Here is a 22,932-nt window from a genome sequence, read left to right as displayed (position 1 = left end):
GCAATGGGGGAATCTCAACTGAACTTGAGCTGTGGTTATGCAACAAAGTGGAGGAATCCACCATGGTGGGAGGGTTTGGGGAGGGGTGGGGAGAACCCAAGTACCTATGTAACTGTGTCACATAATACAATGTAATTAATGAAGTAAAAATAATAAATAATTAAAAGAAAAAAAGCTTGTTTTTGGAAAATAACTGTTAACAGACATAAAATTGCATATATGTGTGTACCTTGTGGTGCTTCAACACATGTAAGTTGCAAAGCAAATACAGCTTTCCTGCCTGCTGCTTTGTACACTGGAACACATCCACGACACTGTCACCCTCACTCTGAACAAGCTGAGATGCATCTTGCCAGGAGGTGGCAGTGCAGGGTCAAAAATGAGTACGCGCTGCACCACCAGCATCTAGTGTGGAGTGGTTCTGCTTCCAATCCGGATCTCCAGTGCCTGGGAAGGAAGGGGAGGATGCTCTGAGTCCTTGGCTGTCCCTGAGGGAGGAGCTGACGGAGCTTTGGCCTAAGCCCTGGATGAGCCCAGGCCACTGTGATCAATCAGGGAGTGAACCAACACAGAGAAGACCATCACTGCTCTCTCTGACTTCTAAATAAATATTTATAAAAACAAAAATCATAATAATAATAACTAGTATCGAATGAGTTATTTTTAGAAATGAGTATTTCAGCCAGATTGCCCGTTTTCAGTGACCCAGGTGTCTGGTTTGGAGCACAGGCCACAGGTTCTGAAGGCAGCAGTGTGCGGCTGACTCTGCTCTTTGCAGGTGCACCTGGTGCTGGAAATGGACCCTGGGGAAGCAGACATTACAGTGGCCTAACGGCTAAAGTCCTCGCCTTGCACGTGCCAGGATCCCATATGGGTGCTGGCTCTAATCCAGCTCCCTGCCTGTGGCCTGGGAATGCAGTCGAGGACAGTCCAAAGCCTTGGGACTCTGCACCTGTGTGGGAGACCCGGAAGAGGCTCCTGGCTCCTGGCTTCAGATCAGCTCAGCTCCGCAAAAGCCACTTGAGGAGTGAATCAGCAGACGAAAAATCTTCCTCTCTGTCTCTCCTCTCTGTATGTCTGACTTTCCAATAAAATTTTTCTAAAAATTTAAAAATAAAAAAAATATCTCTATCTCCCTTGGAAAGACAGATTGCACATAGAGACAAACATCTTCCAGCTACCAGTTCACTCCCCAAATGGCTGCAACAGCCAGGGCCAAGCTGAACCGATCTGAAAATAGGAGCCAGGGCCTTCCTTTGGGTCCCCCATGTGAGTTCAGGGTCCCAAGGCCTCAGACCTTTCTCCACTGATATTCCTGGCTACAAGTAGGGAGCTGGAGAGAAAGCAGAACAGCTGGGACACAAAGCAGCACACATGGGATCCAGGTGCCTCCAGGGCAGGGGAGGGAGAGGTCATCTAGTGGAGCCATAGCCCCAGGCCTCCTTTCACTTTGAAGTTGGGGGTATCCTGTGTCCATGGAGAAGGTGAAGGATGAGAGGGAGCCTGGAGCTGAGAGGACTTCTGTCTACATGCCTGATGAGAGGCTCGAGTGGAGCCTCCAAGAACACCCAGGAAGCGGTGAGGTGGGCCCCCAGGGCATCTCCAGCAGGTCCCGGCCTCCACCGGGAAATGCACTCCCTAGTTCTCCCCTCAGGGAGAGGCCAGAGCGCCACGGACCACGTGACCCGCTCGCCTCCCAGGACCGCGACGCATGCGTAACGTGTTCTAGACACAAGGCCGTGGCGCTGGAGGCGGTGGCGGCGGCTCCGGTGGCTGTGGAGACTGAGGCTGCGGGAGCTGCATCGTCGTCGGCTAGACTGGTCCAGGCTTGGGCTCATGGCATCCAGTGGCACCCATCGTGAGTGAGGTCACTAACTGAAGGCTAAATAAAGAGTCATGCAAAATTCCCACATGGATGAGTACAGAAATTCTAGCAATGGCAGCACAAGCAGCAGTTCAGAGGTAGTGGTAGAACATGCTCCCGATTTCAGCACTGAGATTATGAATGTTACAGAAATGGAACTGTCACCTGATGGCTCTCCCAGTGTGAATGCATCTACAGAAGAAAGTGAAATGGCGAATGCTGTGGACCTTCCTGTGACAGTGACAGAAACAGAAGCAACTTTCCCTGCAGAATATGACAAATTTTGGAAAACTGTTGAGAATAATCCTCAGGATTTTACAAGCTGGGTATATTTGCTTCAGTATGTAGAACAGGAGAGTCACTTGATGGCTGCCAGGAAGGCATTTGACAAATTTTTCGTGCACTATCCGTATTGCTATGGTTACTGGGAAAAGTATGCAGACCTTGAAAAGCGACATGACAACATAAAACAATCAGATGAGGTTTATCGGCGGGGTCTTCAGGCAATACCTCTTAGTGTTGACCTTTGGGTACATTATATAAACTTCTTCTTTTTTAAGTATTTTTTAAAATTTATTCATTAATTACATTGTGTTGTAATGACATAGAATCTGGGATTCTCCCCCCCCACCCTCCCCCCATGGTGGATTCCACCACTCCGCTCATTATATAAACTTCTTAAAAGAGACATTGGACCCTGGTGATCCTGAGACCAGCAACACGATCAGAGGAACTTTTGAGCATGCTGTTCTAGCTGCAGAAACAGACTTCCGATCTGACAGACTATGGGACATGTATATAAACTGGGAAAATGAACAAGAAAACCTGAGAGAAGTTACAGCCATCTACGATCATATCCTTGGTATTCCGACACAGCTGTATAGTCATCATTTTCAGAGATTTAAAGATCATATACAGAATAACTTGCCTAGAGATCTTTTAACTGATGAACAGTTTATTCAGCTGAGAAGGGAATTAGCATCTGTTGATGGACATAGTGGTGATGACGGTCCACCTGGTGATGATCTGCCATTAGGAATTGAAGACATAACTGATCCAGCAAAGCTAATTACTGAAATAGAAAACATGAGACATCGAATCATTGAGATTCATCAAGAAATGTTTAATTATAATGAACACGAAGTTAGTAAAAGGTGGACTTTGGAAGAAGGTATTAAAAGACCTTATTTTCATGTGAAACCATTGGAAAAGGCACAGCTTAAAAACTGGAAAGAATATTTAGAATTTGAAATTGAAAACGGGACTCATGAATGAGTTGTGGTTCTCTTTGAAAGAGGTATCATATCATGTGCCCTCTATGAGGAGTTTTGGATTAAGTATGCCAAGTACATGGAAAACCATAGCATTGAAGGAGTGAGGCATGTCTTCAGCAGAGCTTGTACTATTCATCTTCCAAAGAAACCCATGGTGCATATGCTTTGGGCAGCTTTTGAGGAGCAACAGGGCAATATTAATGAAGTCAGAAATATCTTAAGAACATTTGAAGAATGTGTTCTAGGATTGGAAATGGTTCGTTTGCGAAGAGTAAGTTTAGAACGTCGGCATGGAAATATGGAAGAAGCTGAGCATTTGCTTCAGGATGCCATTAAAAATGCCAAATCAAGTAATGAGTCATCCTTTTATGCTATCAAACTAGCCCGGCATCTTTTCAAAATACAAAAAAATCTTCCAAAGTCAAGGAAGGTGTTTTTAGAAGCCATTGAAAGAGACAAAGAGAACACAAAGTTATACCTCAATTTACTTGAAATGGAATATAGTGGTGACCTCAAACAAAATGAAGAAAATATCCTCAGTTGTTTTGACAAAGCTGTACATGGATCATTACCTATTAAAATGAGAATTACATTCTCTCAAAGAAAAGTGGAATTTCTTGAAGATTTTGGTTCAGATGTTAATAAGTTTCTGAATGCTTATGATGAACATCAAACACTCCTAAAAGAACAGGATTCCTTAAAAAGGAAAGCAGAAAATGGATCAGAAGAACCAGAGGAGAAGAAAGCACATACGGATGACACAACCTCATCATCTACACAGATGATTGACGGTGATTTACAGGCAAATCAAGCTGCATATAATTATAGTGCCTGGTATCAATACAATTATCAGAATCCTTGGAATTATGGGCAGTATTATCCTCCCCCTCTGACGTGATGGCAAAATAGAAATTTCAGATGGAGTGTGTGAAAAGTATATTTTATTTTAATGAGGGATGTGAACATAAAGTTGTTGTATTTGATAACTTGTCTTCTTTTCTGTGTAACATTTGTTAAGTAATGGGGGAGAATGTCAGGCAGTAGCTTACCACAGATAATATTTCCTACCATTTATAAAATTTACTTTTTATTGAAGAAATTTTTTTTTTATTTTTGCATTAAGTGGTCTAGAATTCTTTTGCAAACCATTTGCAAGTTTTGTAGCCTTAAGGGCAGGAAAAAAAAACCTGACTGCAAATCATGTCAGAGTACAAGATTCTGAAAACCTAAGGGCTGGTTATTAAATAGGTTTTACTTCTGTGAAAACCAACCAATGTAAACTTTTGCTAACAAGGGTTTGTCTGTATGTTTCAATTATACTTGTGAATTTGGATCTGACTGCAAAGACACTATTAAAATACTATGCCTTGGAATAGAGTATAAATGAGAATGTTGAAAATGTTTGCATCTCTTTAAAAATGAAAATCATATCAATTGTTTCAGGAGACTTTGTATTTAGAACATTCATGTAAAACTGTGAGCAAGTTTTCATTTTGAACTGATCATCTTCACTTTTGTAATAAAACTGAAGACTCATCCATTGATGGTTTATGAATTTATTGGAGGGGGAACCTAATATTATCTTCATACCATTATCAGTGCCTTATTGCTTTTGAAATAGTTTTCCTAAATTCAAAAAATAAAAACATAAAAATAAATTAAAAAAGCAGAAACAAAGTAAAGTTTTAAAAAAAATGTAAAGTGCCATGCAAAATACCATTCTTCATTTGGAGGATAGAGTGGTTTGTGTTAAGTAGTGTAATATTGGTTGGATCATTTCCATCACCTTCATTAGCATTTATTTGGTAGCAGAATGCTTGCCCAGGCACAGAATTAACAGCCCTTAGCCATGATACTGTGTAGGTTTTTGTAAATACTATGCACTCTCTGAAAGGAAAAACCCCAAAGAAAAAGAGTTTGCCCCAGAGCCTGGCATGGTAGCCTAGCAACTAAAGTCCTCACCTTGCATAAGCCGGGATACCATAAGAGCACCAGTTCTAATCCTGGCAGCCCCACTTCCCATCCAGCTATCTGCTTGTGGCCTGGGAAAGCAGTCTAGGATGGCTCAAAGCCTTGGCACCCTGCATCTGCACCTGCAAGAGAGACCTGGAAGAGGCTCCTGGCTCCTGGATTCGGATTGACTCAGATCCAGTCATTATGGTTGCTTGGAGAGTGGATCAATGGACAGAAGATCTTCCTCTCTGTCTCTCCTCTTCTCTGTGTATCCATGAGTTTATATAACCGTGAGTTTTAGGGAGCTGCAAAGTTGAACAAATGCTAAGATGCTGATAAAGATAATGTCAAAAGCTGGTAAGGACTAGAACAACAGCAACTTCATGTTTTGCTAGTGGAAGTGCAAAGTGTTATAACCACTTTGGAGAACAGCATGATAGTTTCATACGAAACTAAACATATTCTCATCATACAATTTAATAATTGTGTGATTGGTATTCACACAAATGAGTTAAAAACGTATGCCCACTCCAAAACTAACACACAGGTATTTGTCTAGCTCTGCTCACAGCTGCCAAAACCTGCAGACAACCCAGACATCCTTCAGTAGATGAATGTGCAAAGAAACCATGATGCACTCAGACAGTGGAAAATTATTTCCCACTCTCAGGCCATGAAAATGGAGCTCTCAGGCCATGAAAAGAAATGTAGGAAGCTTGAACGCAAAAAGGCAGAAGACAAAAAAAAAAAAAAAAAAAAAAAAAAAAAAAAGCCAGAAGTATAAAGACAGTAAGAAGAAAAATCCAGAGTTCTCCAGAGTTCTGAGGGGGCAGGGATGACTGGGGAAGCACAGAGACTGCTTAGGGAAGCGAAGTTGCCCTGTATGTGACACTACAGTGGTGGATGCAAGGCGTTACACACTGGCCAGAACACACAACACTGTAGGCAAAGGCTGAACAATGTGTCAGTGTAGAGTAATAATAATAAGCATGGCACTCTGGTGTGGAGGCATCGTGTGTGTAAACTTTATATATACATAAATCAGGAAAGCTATAGGAACAATGGTAAAATATCTACATCACAACTCAAAGGACAGCAGACCTAGGCAGTCTTGGTGGCAAGTCCTGCCAAAATTTCAATCCCTTTCAACTGAACAAGTAAATGAGCATGGTTTGTTTAACCTTCCTGCCTGTTTCAATAGTCCTAGCATAGGAATATTTTAAATTAAATACAGACTGTGATCTTACTATTGAGTTTTAAAATGCATATGTCATATAATGTCATGACCGATAGAATTTTTTGAAAGATCCAAGAAGCGTGCAATATTTAGGATATCTCAGAACTCATTGAGAGATATGGAAGACCTGAATAGAAAGAGACTCAATATTCCAAGGTAGGCAAACTCAATTGGGTAGACTTCCTTTCCAAATACATCTGCAAATGTATTCAATTAATTCCAGTCTAATCACCTAGAGAACTTTAATAAAATGGGACAAAATTACTCCCTAACACATGAAAGGCAGACAGAGAGACAGACAGCACTCCCAGCCACTTGTTCACTCCCCAAATGGCAATGGGCTTCTATTTTCTGTGGGCATTTGGCTTTGGAATTGAAATGCCCACAATTTGCATTGCAGTACCTGGATTAATACCCAGCTCCTGCTCCCGACTTCAGCTTCCTGCTGCTGTGGGCCCTAGCAGGCAGCCATGATGAATCAAGTGATTGCATCCTTGCCATCAAGCATCCGCTTAGCCCGCCCCATTCGTGCCTATTGGAGGTATTTGTAAAGCAAACCTACAAATTAGAGTGTTCTTTATTTCTGTTTCTCTCTCTTCTCTCTGTGTGTGCACTTCTCAAATAATTGTAACATAAACCAACTGAATTCCAGAAAATTGTGCTTGTAATAAATTTTAAAAGATGCTACACATTCACTGAAAAATAAAGCTCACCCAATTTAGAAAACACATGATAAACTAAAATTAAAAAAAAATAGTCAGAGGATATGTATGCTGGTGTGAATCAAGATATACTTAAGTAACATGCCAGCACAGGGCACGTCAGGTTAATCCTCCAACTACAACACCATCATTCCACATGGGCACCGATTCACATCCCAGCTGCTCCACTTCCCACCCAGCTCTCGGCTTATGGGACGGAAAACAGCAGAGGGTAGGGCAAGTCCTTGGGCTTCTTCACCAATGTGGGAGACCTGGAAGAAGTTCCTGGCTTCAGATCAGTTCAGCTCGTACTGTTGCAGCCATTTGGGGAGTGAATCAGCAGCTAAACTCTCTGCCTCTCCTCTCTCTGTAAAATGTGACTTTCAAATAAAAAAATTTAAAATATTTTAAAAAAGCACATAAAGCTAAATAATGAAAATATTAAGTAGGTAATCTAATGCAAAAACAAATCATTCCAAGAGGCTGAATAAAGTACAGTCATAAATCTGATTATTAACATATTCATTCATCCAGCAAGTATTGGTGGAATGCTTACTATGCATCAGCCTTGTTTTAGGCATATGTGATACAAAAATAAACAATATGAATAAAATTATTGTCCTCTTCGAATTTATACTAAGGGGAGGGGACAAAAGACGAAAGAGTGAACAAGCAATGTTAAAACATCGGGCTGAGTGAGTTGGGACAAGGATGGCAGCACAAAAGGCTGGAATGGGGTCAGATTCTAGGTACGTTTGAAGATAGAATCAACAGCCTGTTCACTGATTTTGCTATAGGGTAAATTTTAAAGAGGAATCAAGAATGATCCCTGGGTTTGAGACTTAAGCACTAGAGGAATGGAGCTTGTTTCCTGAGACAAGATTTGGAGAGGAACAGGTAATAAGAGGCACATGAGTCTGACCCTAGGGTTTGGGTAAGCCATGGCAACCAGACAGGCAAAGGGTACAGCGAATGGTGAGTCAGTGTAGGGCAGGAACAGGTGAACTTACTGAGGCAGAAGAATCACCATGGGTGTCAGTCAGCAAAGCCCAGAGGCAGGAGAACAGTATCTGCCTCCCCACACACCACCAAGAGTAAGCGGTCAGGACAAGGAAGGGCAGCAAGCAAAGGCAGGAACAGCCTGTGACACAGAAGGAAATTCTGGGAGCAAGGCAAGGAGCTGATGCACTCCATGGTCAGCCCCTGCTCAGAGCCTGTGCCCACTGGACTGGGCACGGGTTCCTGACCACACACAGACACACACAGGAGCCATGCCCTGCAACTTCAAGATTAGTTTTATAACACCGCGTTCCACTTTCTTGCTGTTGGTAAGCAGAAATGAGATTAGAAGCAAATACTGGCACGTTGTGCTTACTATTAAATCTGGGCATTAAATCCATCAGTATCCCACCATTAGAGGTCTCCTATGTTCACAGAGTTGCACAGGGATAGACGGGGCGCCGCTTATTAAGCAGCCACTCATAACACCAGTATCCCTTATCAGAGCATCAATTCAAATCTCGGCTGCTCCACTTCGAATCCAGTTTTTTGCTGATGCACCTGGAAAGGCAATGGCTGATAGCCTAAGTATTTGGTTCCCTATCACTTGAGTGGATGACCATCATGGAGCCCCTGGTTCCTGCCTCTGGCCTGGCCCAGAATTTGGCTATTGCAGATGTTTGGGGAGTGAATCAACAAGCAGAAGATCCTTCTGTCCCTCTGTCTCTGTCACTCTGCCTTTCAAGCAAGTAAGTCAATAATTTTAAAAGAAACCAGATTATAAATAAATAAAAGCATTTCATTAAAAAAGGGGGGGCAGACATTTGGTCCAGCAGGTGATACCCAAGCCTCCATCAGAGTGCCTAGATTCAAACCCCCGACTCTGGCCGCTGCGTTCAACTTCCTGCCAGTGTAGACCCTTAGAGACATAGTAACGGCTCAGGCGGCTGAGTCTCAAGTTCCTGGCTCCCGCCCCAGCCCCAGCCATTGCAGGTTCTTAGGAAGTACACCAGGGACTGAGCACTCCCTGTGTCCCTTCCTCTTCTCCAGGACTTGTCTGCCTCTGGGATAAATTTATAAAGGACAAAGGTTGCTTGTAAGTAAACAGGCAAGTTAGGCATGTATTAAATATTTTGAGAATAATGCCCAAGAATCTGGTAAGTGGTTTCTAATGGTAGGTCTACACGGAAGCCCTGAGTTATGGGTACTTTCACCTCTATTTAATAATACTAAAAATTAAGTCTTATGGTCACAGTTGCATTTATTAGCACATGTTCATTGTGATGATATTCATGTTTGCTTGAAACAGTCTGAAATAAAATCATCTGAGTGAATGCAAGAGCATTCACCCAGAATGGGCAAGTATAGCAAGATCACAGTTGAGTAAAGACAGATGGTCAGAAGGCTCAAAGGGATGAGGGTTGGGGAAATGCAAAACAAGCAACAGAGCTTTTACTGGCAGAGGTGAAGACGGCTCGGCTCGCTGCCAGGCGTGTTGCTATGAGTGGGGCCGTGGGCCTCTGGTGGGTGTGCCATAACTGGGTTAGGGTTTCAGAAGGGCGACTTGTTGTTATCTATCCACACATACCATGCAAACACCCGGGAACTGAGCACTTGGTCCCAAGATATCTAACAGAAATACATTTACATATCCAAGACATATACACAGCCTTCAGATTGTTACCTCAGTGGAAAATAAAAACAATTAAAATACCCATAAATAGGCGAATTCACACATTGTGATGTATCAACTCTACAATAACAACAACAAAAAAAGTAAGATAGTTGTTAACACTAAGAGACTGTTCAGAATGCAGCAACCCAGGCCACACCCTGTCATCACATGAGAAGCTGTGAGCAACACCGACCTGGTCTGTCTACACCTCAGATATGCCTGTGTATAGCAAAGCCATCTAGATGGGTCCCCACTTGACTCGGGACAACTTCTTGGGGGGAGATCAGTTGATGCGGAAAGAATGGAGACAAGGAAGGCAGGAAGAATGCCTATCCACAGTGTTTACTTTTCCTACAAACAGAAAACTTCTGCAATTTGTTAGAGCGCTTGAGTAGACCCTGCCACATGAAGCTGGAGCCTGTTCTTCCTGAGGAAGCCAGGAGGCGATTGGAACCTCTGAAGGCGAGGGTGCCAGATCAAAGGCCCTGCAGGGCTTAGCCTGTGTGAAGAGTCTACTCGAGGAGCTAGCACTATAGCACAGAGGGCTGGGCTGCCACTCGTAATGCCATCATTCAACACAGCTACTAGTTCAAGTCTCGGCTATTCCACTTCCAATCCAGCTCCCTGCCAATGACCTGGAAAAATTAGCGCAAGTCCTTGGGCCCCTGCACCCATGTGGAATACCTGGAAGAAGCTCCTGGCTCTGGCTTTGCTCTGACCTAACCCAGCCATATGGCCATCTGGGGAGTAAGCCAGCAGTTCCTCTTTGTCTAACTCTTTCAAGTAAGTAAATAAACCATTGTTTTTGAAAGATTTTACTCAAATATAGTGGCCAGGCTGAGCCAGAGAACCTGAGGATGGTCAAGAATGCCACATTTTCCTGTTCCAACTCTGCTAACTTGTGACATCCATCCAAATAGGACCAGCTTCTTGGTACAAGAGAAGTGGGCTGAAGGATGGTTTCATCCCCACTGTCAAACCTGTTGCAGTGGCCCATGCCCAGCTCATCCTGGAAAACCACAGACCCTCGCCCAACACTCTCTCAGACCTCCTCAGAGCTAGCCACATCCTGTGTTCTCTCCTGGGCTAGATCTTTCCCATGTGCCCTCCAGGACCCCTCTCTTCTCTGCTTCTACAGACCAGGTATGCTGACCCCCCTCTGGCTTCCAGGTGGGCGTGGCCCCAGGACTACGCAGATGCGGGCTGAGACTCAGTTTATCCTCCTGGCACTTCCTTTTCAAGCCCAGTCTGGGGAAGGCTGGATGGATCCTGTGTCCAGCTGGAGCACCCCTCAGGCTTTTGCCACAGCAGGTTCTTACTGCCTACCTGCCCCTCACTGCCCTGTGACCCTACCTGCATCCCTGCCCACGGCCCTCATGAGGGTTTCACACCTTTGGAAAATATGTTTGGTTCTACATCCCATCCCCACCATATCACCACTGTCCACATAGTAGTCCCATCTGATGGAGCTGTTCAAGGCACCAACAGGTTGGGCTGCCCACATGGGCACTGGCTTGAGTTCCAGCTGCTCCATTTCCAATCCAGCTTCCCAGTAACACACTTGCAAAAGCAGCAAAGCATGGCCTGAGTTCTTTAGACCTTGCACCCACCTCGGAGACCCAAAGGAAATTCCTGACACTGAATTCTGGTCCAGCCCAGCCCAGCCCAGGCCATTTGAGGGGGGAACTAGGGGATGGAAGACCTCTCTCTGTCTGCCCCCACCCTTCTGTAAATTCTGTCCACCTTTCACTTAAACAAATAAATAAATCTTTAAAGGGGGCAGGTAGATAACTCACATGGTGAGCTGGGGGCAGGTCTACAGGCACCCACCAGGACAACGTGGGGTAGCACCCATGGGGTAGGCTGGAATGGAGGTTGGTTAGGGTTTCTGAGGCTGGCAGAGAAGGCACCATGGGCCTTCCCAGGCTAGGTCGCTCAACCCTATGATGTGTGTAACAGCCAGGGCTGAGGGTAGGAGGGGCAGACTGGGGGCTTGAAGTGTTGATGTGCCAGGCTCCCTGGTCCAGGCCACAGCAACCACTGGGGGCTCTTGGAGCTTACCATCAGCCTGTGCTTTCAAGTCCTGTTGGCCCTTGACACATCAGGATCTCTGATCTCAAGGATTAGAACCTGTGTGTGTATGTGATCTGGCCCCAGGGCACAAGGACTGGACTGTGTCATAGCTGATTCCCGCTCAAAGAAGCCAACAGATTTTCAGAGAAATGGTGTCCTTGTTGGGGACACAGCCTGTGGCACTGACTGGAAATTCTCCAGCCTGTGGAGGGATCCACGAGGTGAGACACAGATTTCCGAACCCAGAACTCCCGTGGGCACAGGATAGTGGCTGGAGATATTTCTTCCTGAACATGGCCTAGATGATATGTCTGTGAACTCCTCAACCTTTAAATAAACTTTATAAATTAAAAAACAAAGGAGAGAGACCAATGCTTTACTAACCATAAATAGCCAATTGTTGCAGCAGGAAAAGTAAGATATAATTTTGAACCTTGTGTGACTTTGGGCAAGTCATTCAGCCCAAGTCTTGGCTTCCTCTCTAGTCAAATACGGGCACAAACAGAAAAGTCTGAGTGTCATGAAGCTGCACAGGTTAGCCCCATGCCCGTCCATGGTCAGTGCCAGGAACAGAACCACACCCTCACAGTCCAGCATGGGGAATAGCAGACACTGCTGTGCCCACCTGACAGAAAACAAGTCCAAGCTCACAGCAAGCAAGGACTGGAACAGATCCAGACCCACGCCCAGCGCCCATCTGCTGCTGCACCAGGACCTGCCGTGGCCACAAGGCCTCTCCCAGCGCTTAGGATTCTTAACGGAGACATGACCAAATTAACCTTAAAATCCCCACGTGCAGGCCACTGAAGCGCCAAGGTGGTGCGGCAGCCTCCTGAGCCCACCCCACGTGCAGACCAGAGAACACACTCCCCCTGGCCCACGTGGACAGCGGTGCTGGCAGACACTCCAGGTGTGCCCTGTCGGAAGTGAGGGCAGCACCAAGATGACAGCCTGGTCTAGGGCTCTTCCTGCTGTTCCTTCCCAGCACACCAGCTCCAGAGCCGATCTGATGTGATGGAGTACTCCTCGGAGCCTGAGTTTCTCAACTCTGCTTTCCCTACAGGGTGAGCCCAGTGTGCCCAAAAGAAACAAACATAGCTTCAGTTGGTGTGGAGACCTTGTGCCTGTGGGAGTGTGTTTTCACTGGGTGGGGGGAGCTATGTACTCAGCTTATGGAAGTAAGAATAGTTGGGCTTTTTGTTGTTTTCTTTTAAAATTTATTCATTTGTATTGGAAAGGCAGATATACAGAGAGGTGGAGAGACAGAGAGAAAGATATTCCTTCCAATGATTCGCTCCCCAAGTGGCCGCAATGACTGGATCTGAACTGATCCAAAGCCAGGAACCAGGAGCTTCTTCTGGGTCTCCCACACAGGTGTAGGGTCCTAAGACTTTCGCAGTACTCAACTGCTTTTCCAGGCTACAAGCAGGGAGCTGGATGGGAAGCAGGGCAGCTGGAATTAGAACCAGTGCCCACATGGGATCCTGGTGTGTGCAAGATAAGAACTTGAACTGCTAGGCTACCACACCAGGCCCTGTTGCTATTTTCTAATAAAATGGGCTGACCCTGCAGCATGACAGGTAAAGTTGTGGCCTACACCACCAGCATCCTATGTGCACTCCCATTTGAGTCCCAGTTGCTCCACTTCCAACCCAGCTCCCTGCTGGACCGGGAAAGGTAGCAGAGGATGGTTCAAGTGCTTGAGCTCCTGAACCCATGTGGGAGACCAGGAAAAAGTGCCTGTCTTCTGCCTTCAGCCTGCTCCATCGCTGGCCATTGCAGTCATCAGGGGATGGAAGATCTCTCTGTGTCTTTCCCTCTATCTCTAGGACCCTTGCTTTTGAAATAAATAAAACTTTTTTAAGTAATAAAAAATTAAATTATAAAACAAACAAGCCAACGGAAAAAGGAAGAGTTGGGTGGAGGGGTGCTAACTGCTGGAATTGGTGACAGGTGTCTCCATTCCTTGCATAGTCTGTTGTGTTTTGGGTGTATTTTAAAGTTTCTTTAATCAAACTATAACATACTTTTGAGTCATGTTTAATGACTGATGACAACACTCATGATAAAATAGTGGCAGCAAGATGCAGACATGTGTGGCTCCTCCTTGTGTGTGTGTGTGTGTGTGTGGCTCCTCACACCTGAGAGAAGGTCAAGGATGTGATGCTAACTCCAGTGATGATCATTCCTAGTGCAGGTTCATCACATTCGTTTGCTTCTTTCACTTGTCTGTATGTTCCAATGTTTCTCAAATGAGCATGTATTACTTTTAGAATCAGAACAGCAGCCAAATTCAAGGCATGAAAATCGTAATTCTGCTGGAACAGCACTTAGAACAGAAGCTGTGAGCATGACATTGGGCGGGGTGCTGTGGCTGGGATACCTCTGAGCCTGGCTGAGCCTGACCAGACAGGCTGGGTGAGGGGAGCAGGGTGGATGTACCTGTTCCCCTGGAATGGAGGCAGCTGCCAGCCAGGTACCCTCAAGCTCTGAGACCTCTCCTGTTCATTTCCTGCTGGCAGGTGTCAGTCCCAGGAGGCCCAGCTCTGCTTGGCTGTCTTGGCCTTGCCTCACATGCTGGGTGCCAAGGAAGGTGAGCCAACTGCCAGAGCCACGGACTGTCTGGGGAGAGTGGCAGAGAGGCACATTGCCCCTCTTCTTGGGACTGGGATCTGGTTTCATCATGTGACCTCACCATGGAGGCTGCCAGGACAGGGCATGTGACAGGGAGTGCCTGAGGACCTGCATGTGCCAGGCACATTCTGCCTGTCGGAGAGGCAGGGACAGCTGGGCCTGTTTCACAGACAAGTTCATAGAGGCTCACAGTCACAGGCTCCTGGTCCAAATCCTCAGCACTTCCTCACTGCCAAACAAAAATTTCCAGCAATATATATTTGGTTGAAAAATTTTAGACTGACAGGCTGGCACTGTGGCACCGTGCAAGGCTAAACCCCAACCAGTAGCATCAGTTTCCCATAGGGATGTCAACTGGTGTCTCGGCTGCTCCATCTCCTGTCCAGCCCCCTGCTAATGCTCCTGGGAAAGCACCAGAAGCTGGCCCAAGTCACTGGGCGCCTTCCAACCACACAAGAGACCTGAAAGAAGCTCCTAGACCCTAGTTTCAACCTGGGCCAGCCCTGACTACAGGGAGCAGTTTAGGGAATGAGCCAGTGATTGGAAAAATTTTCTCTTTCTGACACTCCTTATCTCTCTCTGTAATTCTGCTTTTCAAATAAATAAACAAGAAAAAAAAGATGGCCGACTGCAGAGAGCTGGTGTAGGGTGGAGTAGGGAAGGAGGGGAGCCGATCCAGCAGAGAAACAGGCCAGGAGGCGCGAAACTGTAGGGAGAAGAGCGAGAAGGTCACTGGAGTTCACTAAAGCAAGAAGATCTACACAGTGTGAAGGAACAGCCGCAAAAAGTAGGAAAGAAAATACAGCACGCTGCTGCGAGAAACCTGGTGAGTCACGATCCCAGGCAGGGGGAAGGCGGCAGAGGCTCAATCGCCCCAGGGAAAACAGAGGCGGCTGGAAGGATAGGCGCCCACACCGACAGGGGCACCAGTCCCCTGGAAGGCAGGAGCCCCCAGAGGGCTGATCATTGGGTGCATTATCCCTGCAGAAGTGGAGGAAAAGCTGGGGAGATTTCCCAGAGGCTTGCCTACCCGCTGCTCAGCGGCTCTGGGAGAGTGCAGAGGGAACAGGAGCAGCACTGTGGGACTGGGGCTCAGAGATCCCCATATCGGCTCCGAGCTGTGGACTGGCTGCGGGAGAGTCCGTGGATCCTGTTGCTGGACTCGCCCTGAGCCCCAGAGGCTGGGCAACGCTCGACAGGGCCTCACGTCCTGGGCAGAGGAGCAGACTAGTGGGGGCACGTCTCACCTAAAGGGCTCTGTGCCTCTCAGAGATCCGCTTCCATCCTTGAGAGAGTGCAGCTGAGGAAGTGGCTTCTTCAGGGCGGAGTCCCCAGCTGGGCTCAGCTAGAGAGGCCAGACCGGAGCGGGCTCAGCTGAACTGGCCGGACAGGTTTTCCCAGCAGGAGCCCGCTCCAAAAGACCTGCCTGTGGTGTTGCAGCCCTCAGTGGAGCAGCGCTTTCGAGTTTGGCACTGGGGCCGCGGAGATTTCCAACCCAGCACAGGCCGGGGTTGGGGATTTTAGGCTCCAAGCAGCTGAAGCCCTTGCTGTGCTAACCTCAAGCCCTGAAGGAGAGTCTCGGCTCAGCACTGAGGCAGAGACCCCCGCTGTATTAGCCTTGTGACCCAAAGCCTAGGCGCGGCTCGGCAGAGTGAATCTGTAGGGCACTGCCTTTGAGAGGGAGCCACAGGGGAAGGGGCCTGGCACTAGGGCTGGCCCACAAAGCCTCCTGACCCAGCTCGGGGCTGTGATCTACAGACCCTGAAAGCAGCTGGTGACTCAGGCAGTAAGCCCTGCTGGGCTCAGCCAGAGACCCCAAACCAGAGCCGGCTCAGCTGAATCACCGCTAAAATCTCAAAACAACAAGAAGTAAAAACACAATGAGGAGAAGTATCAGAAAAAGCAATGACCCAGAGGAAAGATCAAGCACTCCCTCCCAATACAAGCAAAAACTAATCCCAATATCTGAGATGCAAGATGAAGACATAGAGGAACTATCAGATAACGACTCTAAGAAGCTAATGATGAAATTCGTCAGAGAGAGTGAAAAGCGCTGGGAAGAGTCTAAGGCATTCGAAAACCATATCACTGCAGAAATAAATCAAGTCAAAAAGGGAATCCTTGATATAGAGAACAAAATTGAAAGCCTAACCAACAGAATGAACACAGCAGAAGACAGAATATCAGAATTGGAAGACAATCAGAATGAAAGGCAGCAGCTCATCAAACAGTTGGAGACAAATCTAGAGAAAGCCAATAGGTCCATACAGGAAATGAAAGACAACCTCAAAAAATCAAATATTAGAATAATAGGCCTTCCCGAAGGAGTGGAAAAGGAGACAGGGTTGCAACGGGTGCTCAATGAGATAATACAGGAGAACTTCCAGAATACTGGAAATATAAATCTAGCACAAATCCAGGAAGGACAAAGAACCCCCAGTAGATACGACCCAAACAAGTCGTCTCCCAGACATGTGGTCCTCAAGCTACCTTCAAGTGAATACAAGGAAACCATTCTAAGACAAGTAAGAAAAAAGGATAAGATTACTTTCAGGGGAAGGGAAATCAGGATCACAGCCGACCTATCAGAAGAAACGCTCCAAGCAAGGAGAGAATGGGGTAAAACCTATCAAATCCTGAAACAAAACAACTGCCAACCAAGAATAATGTACCCAGCAAAGCTCTCATTTATATTTGAGAATGAAATCAAATACTTCAACAGTAAAGAGAAACTCGAAGAATACATCAACACGAAACCAGCTCTGGAAAATCTCCTCAGGAAGGTGCTAAACCCAGAAAGAAAAAATACAAACCAAAATCAAAGATGGCAAATGGGAAGACCTCCCCACTAAAATCCATACAAGAAAAGTCAACCAATCAAAAACTCTAATAGTCGCAAATACACACTTGCACACTTACACTCATGGCAGCCCAAAACCAATTCCTCTCAATATTATCTCTAAACACAAATGGCTTAAACTCACCAATCAAAAGGCATAGATTAACGGAATGGATCATCAAACAGCACCCAACTATATGTTGCCTACAAGAGACACATCTAACCAGAAAATCCTGTAAGAAATTTAAAGTGAAAGGATGGAAAAAGACATTTCATGCCAACGGACGAGAAAAAAAGGCTGGCGTAGCTGTTCTAATCTCAGATGACCTAGACTTCAAGCTGACAGACATCAAAAAGGACAGAGAAGGACATTATATATTGGTGAAGGGACTGATCCATCAAGAAGTAATTACAATCGTGAACATATATGCACCTAATTCCAATGCGCCTAGCTTCGTGAAGCAACTACTTACGGACTTAAGGGGAGACATAGATACACACACAATAATAGTGGGCGATCTTAACACCCCGCTAACAACTATAGACAGATCAACAAAACAAAAACTCAACAAAGAAACAACAGAGCTCGTACAAACATTAGAACAACTGGACTTGGTAGACATTTATAGAATTTTTTATCCTAAGACCACAGATTATACATTTTTTTCAGCAGTACATGGCATCTTCTCCAGGATCGACCACATGATAGGACACAAAGCAAATCTAAATAACTTCAAAAAGATAGAAATCATACCATGTACCCTCTCAGACCACCACGGAATGAAACTGGAAATCAGCAATTCAAAATGCCCAAGGAAATATAGAAACTCTTGGAGGTTGAACAATATGCTATTGAACGAACAATGGGTCAGGGAAGAAATTAAAGATGAGATCAAAAAATTTATGGAAACCAATGAAAACTCTGATACAACATTCCAAAACTTGTGGGACACTGCCAAAGCAGTGCTACGGGGTAAACTCATCGCAATTGGAGCTCATGTCAAGGCCCAAGAGAGGCGCCAAATACAGGAACTAACCACACACCTCCAGGAATTGGAAAAGCAGCAGCAGATGAGCCCCACACACAACAGGAAACAAGAAATCATCAAAACAAGGGAGGAAATCAACCAGATAGAAATAAAAAAAAACCATACACAAAATCAACAAATCAAAAAGCTGTTTTTTTGAAAAGATAAACAAAATAAACACCCCACTGGCCCGACTGACAAAGAAAAAAACAAGAGAAAGCAAGAATTAACAGCATCAAAGATGAAAAAGGCAACATAACAACAGACATTACAACCATTAAGAACATAATCAGAAATTACTACAAAGCACTGTACTCCAACAAATCAGAAGATCACCAAGAAATGGAAAAGTTCTTAGACTTCTACCACCTGCCAAAACTTAGCCCAGAGGCAACAAACGACCTGAACAAACCCATAACTGAAGCAGAGATTGAATCAGTGATTAAAGACCTCCCAACAAAGAAAAGCCCAGGCCCAGACGGCTTCACTCCAGAATTCTACAAAACATTCCGAACAGAACTAACCCCAATCCTCTACAAACTCTTCAAAACAATAGAAAAGGAAGCAACCCTTCCAAACTCATTCTATGAAGCCAACATTACCTTAATCCCAAAACCGGGCAGAGATCCTACAGAGAAGGAAAACTACAGACCTATCTCTTTGATGAACATTGATGCTAAGATTCTCAACAAAATCCTAGCCAACAGAATTCAAAAACACATCAGACAGATCATTCATCCAGATCAAGTAGGATTCATCCCTGGAATGCAGGGATGGTTCAACATTCGCAAATCCATAAATGTGATACACCACATCCAAAAACTGAAAAACAAGAATCACATGATAGTATCAATAGATGCAGAAAAAGCTTTCGACAAAATCCAGCACAACTTCCTGCTAAAGACCCTAACCAAGGTAGGCATAGATGGAAAAATCCACAACATAATCAAAGCAATATATGAAAAACCCAATGCCAGCATCATACTGAATGGAGAAAAACTGGAACCCTTCCCACTGAGATCTGGAACAAGACAGGGATGTCCGCTTTCTCCGCTGCTATTCAACATAGTTCTAGAGGTACTCGCTGAGGCCATAAGACAAGAAAAAGAAATCAAAGGAATCCAAATGGGAAATGAAGAAGTCAAGCTTTCACTATATGCAGATGACATGATTCTTTATATGGAAGAGCCAAAAGGCTCAATACAGAGACTGCTAGAACTTGTACGAGAGTTTGGTAGAGTGGCAGGGTACAAAATTAATGAACAAAAATCAACAGCCATAGTGTATGCTAACAGCCCCAAGTTGGAAAAAGATCTAACCAGCAAGATACCATTCAAAGTAACAAAGGAAAGCATGAAGTATCTGGGAATTAACCTAACCAAAAATGTTGGAGACCTATTTGAGGAAAACTACAAACTACTTAAAAAAGAAATTGAACAAGATCTAGAAAGATGGAGTAACATCCCATGCTCCTGGATAGGTAAAATCAATATCATTAAAATGTCTATACTGCCAAAGGCAATATATACATTCAACGCAATCCCAATCAAATTGCCCAAAACATTCTTCACAGATCTGGAAACAATGATCCAAAGGTTCATCTGGAAACACAAAAAAACACGAATAGCTAGAACCATTCTCAAGAACAGGAAGTTAGCAGGGGGAATCACAGTCCCAGACCTCTGGACATACTATAGGGCAGTGGTTATCAAAACAGCCTGGTACTGGCAAAAAAATAGAGAAGAAGATCAATGGAGCAGAATAGAAACACCAGATGGGAACCCACACAAATACAGCCAAATAATCTTTGACAAAAAGACAAACGACAACCCAGGCAAATGGGAAGGTCTGTTCAATAAATGCTGTTGGGACAACTGGTTGATAGCCTGCAGAAACAAAAAGATAGACCCACATCTCTTACCATATACTAAGATCAAATCCAAATGGATAAAAGATTTAAACCTACATCAAGAAACCTTCAAACTTTTGGAAGAAAATGTTGGAAACACACTGGAACACTTGGGGGTAGGCCCTCACTTCCTAAAAAAGACTCCAAATGCAGTAGAAATCAGGACCAAAATAAACAATTGGGACCTCATCAAACTAAGAAGCTTCTGTACAGCTAGAGAAACAATCAACAAAGTAAAAAGGCAACCCACAGAATGGGAGAAGATCTTCGCACACGACTTAGGTGATAGAGGGCTGATCTCCAGAATATACAAAGAGCTACAAAACAACCAAAATGTCAAAACAAACAAGCCACTCAAGAAATGGGCATGGAAAATGGGCAAACACTTCACAAAGGAACAAACCCAAATGGCAAATAAACATATGAAAAAATGCTCAAGTTCCCTGGCAATAAGGGAAATCCAAATTAAAACATCAATGAGGTACCACCTGACGCCAGTAAGACTGGCCCACATGAATAAAAGCACCAACAACACTTGTTGGCGAGGTTGCGGGGAAAAGGGATCCCCACTCCACTGCTGGTGGGGCTGCAGGCTGGTACAGCCTCTATGGAAATCAGTATGGAGAACATTCAAACAACTCAAATTCAACATACCGTATGACCCAGCAATAGCACTCCTAGGAATATATCCAGAACACTTGTTCTATGAGAAACCAACATGCACTCCTATGTTCATAGCAGCACAATCAGTAATTGCAAAAACATGGAAGCAGCCAAAATGTCCATCAACAGAGGATTGGATAAGAAAGCTATGGTTCATCTACTCCATGGAATACTACTCAGCTATTAAAAAAAACAAAATGCAGTTCTTTGTGGCCAAATGGGCCAAACTGGAAACCATAATGCTAAGGGAAATGAGCCAATCCCAAAAGGTTAAATACCACATGTTTGCCTTAATTTGATATGATGTTATGTATAACAAGTTATGTTATGAATGTTATATGTTGTGTATAAACCAAAATTGAAATGTCAATGAGGTGGTCACAGAAGGTGGATAAGAAATCGCATTTACTTTTACCATATTGGTTACTCATTACTATGTCAATTAATTCCATAATGATGTAAATTTTTGCTGATGGTATGTTGGAGCTTTTAATTGATTGGGATGATACTCTGCTGGCTCTGTCTTCAGACCAGAGAGTGTATACCTAAGAAGCCGTTGAACTTGACTAGACAATAAGATGCTGGACTCTATGTTTGGTATATGCTTGCAATGGGGGAATCTCAACTGAACTTGAACTGTGGTTATGCAACAAGGTGGAGGAATCCACCATGGTGGGAGGGTTTGGGGAGGGGTGGGGAGAATCCCAGTACCTATGAAACTGTGTCACATAATACAATGTAATTAATGAACTTAAAATAAAATAAAAAAAAAACAAAAAAAAAACCAGAAAAACACAAATAAATAAACAAGACCTTAAAAAGCTCTCAATCATGCTCCACAACAGCATATGAAATATTTAGTGTGCATGGAGATTGTGCACACACAGAAGCCACAGGTGTGGAATAATCTTCTCTGGACAGCCAGAATGATAACTCCTTTCTGCATATCCTAAGACATGAACACAAGCCACTCAAGTGTTAAGGATACCTGTTCTGAGACAAACCAATCCCTGAAGGAAGTGTACGGGACCACATCTGCCCATTCAATCCCAGCACCCCACTCAGGTTGCCATCACCTCTTCCCTGACTCACTGCCACCCCACCCTCCCAAGTGACCCCTCCTGTCTGTTCTGCACCCTGAGAGTCGCAGATGCCCGACAGCATTGGCCATCTGCCTTAATATTCTGTCCTAACTCCTGAGCCACTGAACAGCCCGGGCCTCTCACACAGTGCATGGGCCTTAAGGATATCCCTTCCCACCTCTAATCCCTGGGTCCCAAATCTCACCCCACAACCCAGGTTCTTCCTAGACAATTCCAGACTGTTTGCATCAGCAAAGAACTCCTTGCCTGCCTGTGCCCCCATGGTCTGCTCTGTAATCAGCTCTGGACACTGTATTTCTCAGTCAAGGCCTCCCCTCTGCCCTTGGTACACCTGTGAATGCCACAGCTGGCAATAGCATGGGCAGCCCAGGCCCCACTCACCCTCCTACCCATTGCCACCTCAAGGGGTGGGACTTGGCCACCAGCTTCTCCTCCAACCCAGCACAGTCCCTTCACTGGGAAAGATGCCCAACACAGTGTTCTTGGAGAATCAGTCATGAATACCTAGAATGCACTTGCCCAAATCCATCCCAAATCAAGGCCTTTACCCAGGTATACTGTTTTTATTTTTAACGCTTTCAGATTCTAGCGGTCTTGTGCTTCTCCAAATTCTCATAGAACCTATTGAATCACTGCCTGCTTGATTCTTTCCCTACCCTGATCATTTAAAAAATAATAATAACTTAAAAGGGAAAATATAAACTAGGAGGACTGACACTGTGGTACCACATACTAAGCTGCCGCATGTAATGCCAGCATCCCGTATGTGTGTCTGTTCATGTCCTGGTTACTCCACTTCTGATCTAGTTCCCTGGTAACAGGCCTGGGAAAGCAATGCTTGGGACCTGCCACTCTCATGGAGGACCCACATAAAGTTCCAAACTTCTCTTCAGCCTAGCTCAGCCCCAGCTGTTGCAGCCATTTGGGGTATGAGCCAGTAGATGAAGATTTCTCTCATTCTGTCTCTTCTTTTTCTCCCT

General features: G+C 44.9%; 1 pseudogene; it reads left to right on the top strand.

Annotated features, from left to right (window-relative positions):
* The first annotated feature begins 1,811 nt into the window (after positions 1-1,811).
* Positions 1,812-4,663, top strand: LOC131478807 (pre-mRNA-processing factor 39-like; annotated as a pseudogene).
* Positions 4,664-22,932: the final 18,269 nt, after the last annotated feature.

Source organism: Ochotona princeps, unplaced genomic scaffold (assembly GCF_030435755.1).
Source record: "Ochotona princeps isolate mOchPri1 unplaced genomic scaffold, mOchPri1.hap1 HAP1_SCAFFOLD_112, whole genome shotgun sequence".
NCBI classification, from domain to species: Eukaryota; Metazoa; Chordata; class Mammalia; order Lagomorpha; family Ochotonidae; genus Ochotona; species Ochotona princeps.
Note: the sequence above shows the minus strand (reverse complement) of the source record. Positions and strands in the feature narration are given on the sequence as shown.